The sequence below is a fragment of the Montipora foliosa genome, unplaced genomic scaffold (genome assembly GCF_036669935.1).
Source record: "Montipora foliosa isolate CH-2021 unplaced genomic scaffold, ASM3666993v2 scaffold_485, whole genome shotgun sequence".
Lineage (NCBI taxonomy): Eukaryota > Metazoa > Cnidaria > Anthozoa > Scleractinia > Acroporidae > Montipora > Montipora foliosa.
In genome coordinates this window covers 753601-762933 of record NW_027179795.1, presented here as the reverse complement: position 1 = coordinate 762933, position 9333 = coordinate 753601, and the positions used below count along the sequence as shown (strand labels likewise).

General features: G+C 41.5%; 1 long non-coding RNA gene and 1 other non-coding gene across 2 annotated transcripts; both read right to left on the bottom strand.

Annotated features, from left to right (window-relative positions):
• Positions 1 to 930: 930 nt before the first annotated feature.
• Trnas-aga (transfer RNA serine (anticodon AGA)) lies at positions 931 to 1004 on the bottom strand. The gene has a single exon. It is a non-coding gene; the product is annotated as a tRNA-Ser (tRNA).
• A 661-nt stretch (positions 1005 to 1665) lies between these two features.
• LOC137990009 (uncharacterized) lies at positions 1666 to 9061 on the bottom strand. The gene is made up of 3 exons (XR_011121099.1): positions 8849 to 9061; positions 7464 to 7499; positions 1666 to 1866 (listed from the first exon to the last, which is right to left on the bottom strand). It is a non-coding gene; the product is annotated as an uncharacterized lncRNA (long non-coding RNA).
• Between the last annotated feature and the right edge of the window lie 272 nt (positions 9062 to 9333).

The following is a 9333-nucleotide window of genomic DNA, read 5'->3' as shown; positions in this document are numbered from 1 at the left end:
GACAAGTTTCTGTAACAGACATAGGAAATACTCATGGGAATTTAGACATTTAAGAATTGCCACGCTGTTGTAAATTTCAAAAATATATTGATGACGCGTGGCGATTGATCATGCGCAAAATAAAAAAAAGGCAGGTTTGACAAGTCCAAACTGGACTGACTCATCCAATTCTTTGGATCAGCGGCAAACCAAAAAATGTCGAGGCGGCTGGCAGAGTCTTAATTCTTTCCTGTTCCCGACTTATGTAGGAAGATCGAAAGAGACTACTTGCAGGGCAACATTATCATTGTTGTTGCCAAAAAAGAAAGACAAAAGAAAACGAAACAAACACAAATGCCATTGAGATAAATAAAGTTCAGCAGGTAACCAGGACGAAAGTTTTGCGACATTGTTAGATTTCAAGCACAGATCCTCCGTTGTCACCTCTCACCTGTCATGGCTGAGCAATGTTTTGTGTCTGTGTGTCTACTTACCAATGCTTACTTATGGGGACGTGGACATAGTTACACACCCGTACTGTGGGGTCCGTTCTTTTTGTGAGGACCAAAATCAGGTCCCCACATATAAAAGCCCTTAAAACTCTACTTCATGGTCAGAAATTGCCTTTGGAGTCCACAAAGTAGAGATGTCCTCATAATGCAGTTTTGTGTTAAAAATACATACTGGTCCCCATAATGTCAAATAATAGTGCGTAACTAAAAAGTTGACTTTTTCAATTTTTTTTTCTTTGAGAGGTAGCAGCTTAGTGTAAAACAAAAAAAAAGCTCACATCGTTTGTTCTGGAAAAATGCCTTTACCGTGCGAATACATACGGCATTTGATCAAGCAGATACACAGAATCCATCTGTGATTTTGCAATATTTATTCTTCTAACAATCACAATCAATGATATTGAATGTAAGGAGAAATGTAGACTCGGAAAAATATCCGAGTCCCAGATGGGATTTGAACCCACGACCCTCCGTGATCTAGTCGGATGCTCTAACCACTGAGCTACTGGAGACTCTAAGGTGAGCAAGGGTCAATTTGTGGGTCTCGACTGGAACCGCGGCTCCAGTCAAGACCCACAAATTGACCCTTGCTCACCATAGAGTCTCCAGTAGCTCAGTGGTTAGAGCATCCGACTAGATCACGGAGGGTCCTGGGTTCAAATCCCATCTGGGACTCGGATATTTTTCTGAGTCTACATTTCTCCTTACATTCAATATCATTGTTGTTGTTTCATCGTTAACACAATCACAATCAAGCAGTAGTTATTAGGGCAAACTCAGAAATCATAATGTCAACTCATTATTTTGTCAGGAAACAGTAAATGTACGTAGCTCTGTTAAAATGGTGTTTGCATTGTACTGACGATGGAACTTGACCTTTTCGAAAACTCACTTGTCTCATAATTATGTATGTTGGCTATTCCTGTTGAGAGCTGGGACACTTTAATAATTAACGGTGCCATTTAGTCATTACGTAGTTTTCTGCAGGAATGAAATACTAATTTTGACATTCAACTTTCCCAGCCACTTGTAGGATCATTGGGAAGTGTAACAAAAAACTTGGACAATTGGATGAATGTCAAAATGAGTATTTAGTAATTAAGTCCTCAAAATCCTCGCCGTTCCCAGTAACTTAACTACATGTATATGAAAAGTAACTCTTGGCATTTTTGCTCTAAACCCTTCAATTAGAGGGGTTAATTAAGAATCCAGATTCTTAAGCCTTGAGTGGTCAAAGTCTCCTCACCCATTTACTTATATTTAGCACAAAATTAAATTCAGCTTTACTATTCTAAAACAAGACTTTGAATTGATGGTCCCGTTCTTGCAGTGCAATAGCTAGAGTTCTGCCCACTGCATATACCACCATGACTAACTGCAAGTAAAATCACAAAAGCCAATCATTTCCAATCCTTGCTTAAACCCAGTACCAGTGGCAAAAAAATCAGTGTGAATACCAGATCATTGAATGGTCACTCCATCATTATGTTTATCATTATAATCCAAATTGAATGACCTTGACATGTAAACTAGTCCTGGGAATAAGCAGATCTGTTTGGTCCAAAAAAATTAATATTGATAACCTTACTGGGATAATTACGTGCTACAAACAAGACCAAAACAACTCCAATGACTAACTTAGCTAGTTCCTTCCTAAGTTATAAGCTGACATGCATAAAATACAGTCGAGGTTCTCACGGTGACCACTCCTGTAAGCAACCAGCTCTAGCCACGACCACCAAAACTCTCTAATTGAAAACTCTCAAAAGCAACCGTTCCCACAATCAACCGCGACCACCTTTGGGATTACCAAACCATAAGTTACTCCATAACCCCCCCCAAGTACAAGGAGAGACAATGACAGACTCAATCAAGCTAGTACAGAAGAAACGAATGCAGCAGTGACAGACCCGCATGCCCAAGTTCCTGGTGAGCAAGGACCTTCAGGAATCAGACATACAGCGCAATATGCTACCGTCACACAGCCAGGCTCAACAAAAACTGTGCTTCTGCATGTTATACCAGTGAAAATCACATCACCTGATGGAAGGTCTGTCACCACTTACAGGCTGTTAGACAACGCTTCTCGTGGAAGCGTGATTAGTGGAGATCTTGCTAAAGAATTAGGGCTGAAAGGTCATAAGGAGTTTATATCTGTTAGCACGTTGATGCAGCAAGAAGATGAAGAGTTTGAAGTGGTGGAATTTAAATTGCAATCTGCTAGCGGAGAAGGTGAAACACTTAATGTTGAAGAGGGCCTGGTCTCGGAGAAATTCAATGTCAAAGAGAGATGTCTACCTGAAGATATTGACAGAAGATCGCAGCCCCACCTACTGGACATTGATGTGCCAGACGTGAAGATAAAGAAAGTATCAGTGCTGATTGGAAAGGACGTGGGTGAAGCGCATGAAGTCCTCGAAGTGCGAAAGTCAAATAGACATGGTAGCCAGTTGCAAGCTCAGCGAGGCCCATTGGGCTGGGTGATCACTGGAACAATTCTGGGCTCACCAAATTACAGCGAAGTCAATGTCCACTTCACATCTTGCGAGAGAAAATTGCACGAACAAGTTGAAAATGTTTGGAAGATAGAAGGATTTGGAGCGAAGCCTTTGTGTAAACCTATAATTGAGGAGCCGGTGCCTAGACGTCAAAACCACTATTTATCTAGAGAGGATATCCGCGCAGTAGACATTCTCGAGAAGACTACGAGACTGACTGACGGTCATTACGAGACCGGACTGTTGTGGTGGAAGGACGATGTTGAACTGCCAAACAACCGCAAGGAGGCTGAAAGGAGGTTGCAGAGTTTAAAGAGGAAGTTCCGTAAAGATCCTAGCCTTGAAAGGAAATATCGCGCAACGATGAACGACTACATAGCTGAGGGTCATGCGCGGAAGTTAACGACAGAAGAAGCTTCTATAACTGGCTCTAGAACTTGGTACCTTCCGCATTTCGCAGTGACCAATTGCAACAAGCCAAATAAAGTACGAATAGTGTTTGATGCTGCCGCCGAACATAAAGGAACCTCGCTGAACAAAAACCTATTACCGGGCCCTGATTATACTAACAGTCTGGTTGGTGTGTTATTGAGATTCCGCGAGGAGAAGGTCGCATTGGTTGGAGACATTAAAAGCATGTTTCACCAGGTGAAAGTCCGACCAGGGGATCAAGATTCCCTACGGTTCCTTTGGTGGAGTGGGAGTTTAGACGAAACACCTAATGAGTACGCAATGACTGTACACATATTTGGTGCTACAGACTCGCCATGTTCGGCGAATTTTTCCTTGTTGAGAACTGCTGAAGACAATTGGAAAGAGTTCGACCCTGTGACCGTAGATACTCTGAGGGACAACTACTATATCGACGATCTGCTCAAGTCCATGTCAACACCAGAACGTGTGATTACGCTAATGCGGGAGCTGATTGAACTTTGTGCAAAAGGCGGTTTTAACCTTACGAAATTTATGAGCAATAACCGAGAAGTCTTGGCCGCAATACCTGTTGAGAAGAGAGCGGATCCAACACTTGACTTCACCCTTCATCAATTGCCGGTGGACAGAGCCCTTGGAGTAAGATGGCACATCGAATCTGACACCTTTGGTTTCAAAGTCGTGAATTTGGATAAAGGCGACACGATGAGAGGAGTTTTGTCAACAATCTGCTCAGTATTTGACCCTTTGAACTTGGCTGCACCAGTCATGCTACCAGCAAAGCAAATCATGCAAGATCTGTGGAGGAAGAAGAAAGCGTGGGATCAACCACTCGACGGGAAAATTCTTCAGAGATGGCAGCAATGGAAGAACAACCTTCCACTCCTAGCTGAGGTGAAAATTCCAAGATGTTACTTCAGTCGCACAGATCACGAGAAAGCTACACTTCAACTCCATCACTTTTTTGATGCTTCAGAAATCGGCTACGGTACCTGCACCTACCTTCGAATAGTCTACCCTGATGGAACTTTTGAATGTGCATTTATTACTGAGAAATCCAGAAACGCTCCTATCAAAACAGTCAGCATTCCCCGACTAGAATTACAGGGAGCTCTTTTGGCAGCACGTGTGGACTTTTCAGTCCGACAGGAACTGAACTTCGAATTTGAAAGGGTGGTTTTCTGGACGGATTCAATGATCACCTTGAACTACATCTACAGCGAAAGCCGACGATTTCAGACCTACGTTGCTAATCGGGTTACAGAAATCAGGGAACTCACCGCTCCTGAACAGTGGAGACACTGTCCAGGGAAGCTTAACCCTGCAGACGACGTTAGTCGAGGGCTGGAAATGAAAGAATTTCAGAACAATGAACGTTCAACTTGGTTGAACGGACCGTCCTTCCTGTGGAAAACAGAGGATCACTGGCCGGAGATCAAGCATGACGAGGTGGCAGTTGACAAGCTTGAGATAAAAAAGGAAGTATACTTGATCGAAGTCGAAACGGCTACACCACTAGACAACCTCTTGACCAGATATTCTCGCTGGATAACCTTGCGGCGACTGAAGTTCATAAAGTGGCTGAAGTGGTCTTCGAAGGAAAAGAAACGTGAGCCAGAGTCGTGTCAAGTTGAAACTCACGTTACACAGGAGGAACTTGAAAGGTCGAAGAGAGAGGTTGTATCTTTGGTGCAGCGAAAGGCCTTTCCTCATGAGATAAAAGATCTCAAAGCAGGACGTCAAGTGAAGGCATCAAGCCACATTTTGAAGCTCAAACCAGTTATCATGAATGATGGAGTCATGAGGGTCGGCGGTAGAATTTCGAGAGCTCCTATTTCATCCAATGCCATGAATCCGATGATCCTGCCTAAAGACCATCAAGTCTCAAGAATCCTGATACATTATTGCAAGAAAGGAATGGTCACTGTGGAACTGAACAGGTCTTGTTCTTTCTCAGGGAAGAGTTCTGGATGATGAAGCCTAGAGTAGCTATAAAGGAGGTTCTTGGGAAGTGCTTACTATGTAAGAAGCTTATGCCCCGTAAGATGAATCAAGAAATGGCCGAGCTGTCCAAAGTTAGGCTGACCCCGTATAAACCCCCTTTCACGTTCAGTGGAGTCGATTACTTTGGACCCTTTCACGTGAAAAGAGGGAGAGGAAGAGTTGCAGAGAAACGTTGGGGGTTGATTTTTGTGTGTCTGAATTCGCGTGCAGTACACCTCGAAGTCGCGAAGTCTCTAGATACTGATGATTTCATTCTTGTTTTGACCCGATTCCTGAATCGAAGAGGCCATGTAAGAGAACTGCGGTCAGATAACGGGACGAACTTTGTTGGGGCAGATCGCGAAATCAGGGATGCCGTAAATCGAATTGATAATGACAAGGTTGGAAGAGAATTGATGCAGCGTGGATGTAAGTGGGTGTTCCACCCTCCTGGGGCCTCCCACATGTCCGGAGTCTGGGAACGATTAGTGAAAACGGTAAAACGAAGCTTGAAGGCCATCTTGGGAAAAGATCTTATCAATGAAGAGGTTCGCCAAACAGTGTTTACCGAGGCTGAGCGTATCGCTAACTCTAGACCTCTGACAAGAAACCCTTTCAGCCCTGATGACAGCGAACCTCTACCGCCAAATCATTTCTTGAACATTCGCCCTTCTACGAACCTGCCCCCGGAAGTTTTTGAAGAGAATGAAAGGATGAGCAAGAAGAGATGGAGACAAGCTCAAGTTCTTGCCAATCATTACTGGAAGCGTTGGTTGAGAGAATATGTCCCATCGTTGCAAGAAAGACAAAAGTGGAACCAAGTTCGAAGAAACCTACGCATTGGAGACCTCGTCCTGATCGCTGATGATAATGTTCCAAGAAACCAGTGGCTTTTAGGTCGAGTTGCAGGCGTGTTCCCTGGCAACGATGGATTAGTGAGGAGTGTCGAAGTGGAAGCTAAAGGATCTTTTTTCAAGCGACCAGTTACCAAGATTTGTTTGCTAGAAGCGGCAGATGATGAAGAAGGACAGTGAGTTTCGCTGAACGGCCTGCTTGGTAACAAGAATGAATTTCAAATGTGATGAACTTCGGTCAAAGGGCGTTCATGGGGGGCGCGATGTTGTCACCAGAACTGCTTTCTGAACCGGAACTCGAGTACACGTCATCTCCCATGATACCTCTGGGTCATACGCCATGTGCTCGAAGAGTCGGACATGTTTAGTTTGAAATTGTTTGAATATTCTTTCCATCGAACAAAAAATATGGACTATGTCGCTTTTGATTGACTTCTACCCGGACTCGTCAACATATGTAAGTTTTGTAGAATTTTCGCACTCGTTGTTTTTGAAACCTATTTTTGACAGCTTTCATAAGATACACTCGTATCTGTTGCAGCGAATCTACTACTACATCAACAACTTGTGAGATCGAAATAAAAGGCAGAGAAACCAGTAGAACCTGTGTACGTGAAACTGTTGTGGAATCTCGATATTCACGGAGCCGGGATTGAGAGAATTGCAGGAGTGACTACAGCGTGGTTACCCCCAATTTTCTTTTTGGATTTCAATAACAATTGTTAAGATCTGGTTTTCCCGCATATTCAGTAAGCCACACAAGTAAGAATATTTTGGCAGATTTTAATGAGAGTAAAGAAGTTTCCAGTTTTTGTAGGTGCATTCCCAAAAATTCTATTCTGTACCTACCCTTAATACAAATTTACAAATCCCAATTTTATTGCTTATAATTCTCAAGGAACCAGCTCTACAGTGAGTAAGTTGTGACCACTTTTTCAAATTCCCGGGCTGGTTGCTTACGAGAGCTTCTAATGTAGTACTCTCTAAAGTTTCTGGATGTTTTGTTGTTTTCTATAATTATGTTTAGCCCTAGTAAACTCTCCCTCTGACGGCAAGAGAATTGCCACAAAGAAATATTTATCAAAACAATAATTTTAACTAATCATGTGCAACTTAATTAAGTTACATTATGATTGTGAAGTAATCTTAAGTTTTTGCTTTGGCCGGTTAATCGATCTGTTCTGCATTTATAATATGGCTTTTACCTCCATTTCCGGATATTGAAAAGGATTGACATGAAACTGAAAAAAAAAACAGGTAAAATTAGTAACTGTTCTATTTGTTAATTTATGCTTATTCCCGAACTAAGTATGCGATGTGGTTCCCTTAGTAAAAGCTATATCATTCTGCCACTTCATAGTTATTCAAAAGAACATAACAGTACCATAAATTAAGCATGTAACAATAAACCCTTGTATGACAGAAAGCAAGTGGTGGCCAAAAACCCTCATAGCCAATTATTTACCAGTCTTTTAATAGGTTTAATAGGCTAACAACTTAAAGTACTTTGGATCGTCAACAAGGAAGTTAAACAAAGAATGGCACATGAAACATCCCATAGTGTTGGTCATAGCCACTCAAGTTCTCAAGTGATCAGATCATGCAATACTTACTTTACATACACTGTACATACATGTACACCTGAACGGTTAGAAAATCATCGACTGCATGAAAATGGTGATCAATGATGATAATGATGATAAAACTTACTGTCATTTTAAAGCTACCAAACCGACAAGATTCTCCGGTGACAATGAAGAACATATGGCAAATAAAAAATAAATATATATTGTGACCAGGATTAATTCACTGTTTCAGAAATACCAATCAATCAAGATTTGAAAATGGGAGAGTTTTTCTTTTGTGTCAGCCCTTACCTCTTGCTCAACAGTCCCCCCCCCCCCCCCCCAGCACCTCTCTTCCCCCAAAATATCTTGCAATGTCTATTGTTGAGGCCTTCTGATGACAACAATTATTATTATAACAAAAGGTTAGAATAAGAGGCCTTTTTGTCCCGAATTCCAGGCAAATAACCCAATGAAAAAAATGCAGTCAAAAACAGTTGCCAGTGCTCCAGGTTGTGACTGTTTTCGTTACCATGGCAAGTAAAAAAAAGAAACATTTTGGTGCCTAAAAATTGGAGCTAGTCACCAATTTGGTGACCTGTGTTCCATGGTCGTGTGCCAAGCCGTAGTGTTTTTATCAGTTCAGGGCTCGAAATAACTGGCAGGCAGGCACCTGTTACATTTCCCGGTTTAACATGTTTTTGCTGAGACATGGCCCGTTTTTGGCCGGTCAAATTTGAAAAAATTTGAACAATCATAACTTTTGCAATAGTGACCCCAGGTTGCATGAATGATGATGATTACAGTAACATGAATAATGTCCCTCAATATGGTCAAATAGTTCCAAATTAAATATTCTAAAGTGCAAATGACCAAGAATTTGTCCGGTCACTACCCAATTCTGACAGGACATTGTCTGTTGACCAACCATTATTTTCAAGTCCTGTAAGTTATTATTTGTGGTCTTGAGCTTAAAGTGAGATGGCTTGAAAAATTATTTAGGGATACATCTTAGTGACACTTACCATTTAGCGATGCAATGTCTCTCATCGGGACACATCTTAAAATTATTTGTTTCAATTAGCATGTCAAAACAGGTCGTATCAGTGATCCGTAAAATACTCTGACCTTGTGGTGGAATTCGATTTCAATCAGATGGGAACTCAAGGATAAAAACTTTCTCGAAATAGATAATATCTGCTTAGATGACATTTTAAATTACTGGCTTAATTAGCGACGAAAACAAATAAAAACTTCACCGCGTATGGAGCGTCATTAGTGACAAAATTCACTTTTAGTATTATGAAGTAGTTATGGGGTTATGAGGTAGTTTGGTATTGAAGTAATTTTGGCATTATGAATTAGTTTTGGCATTATGAAGTAGTTTTGGTATTATGAAGTAGTTTTGGCATTATGAAGTAGTTTTGGTATTATGAAGTAGTTTTGGCATTATGAAGTAGTTATGGGGTCATGAAGTAGTTTTGGCATTATGAAGTAGTTATGGGGTTAT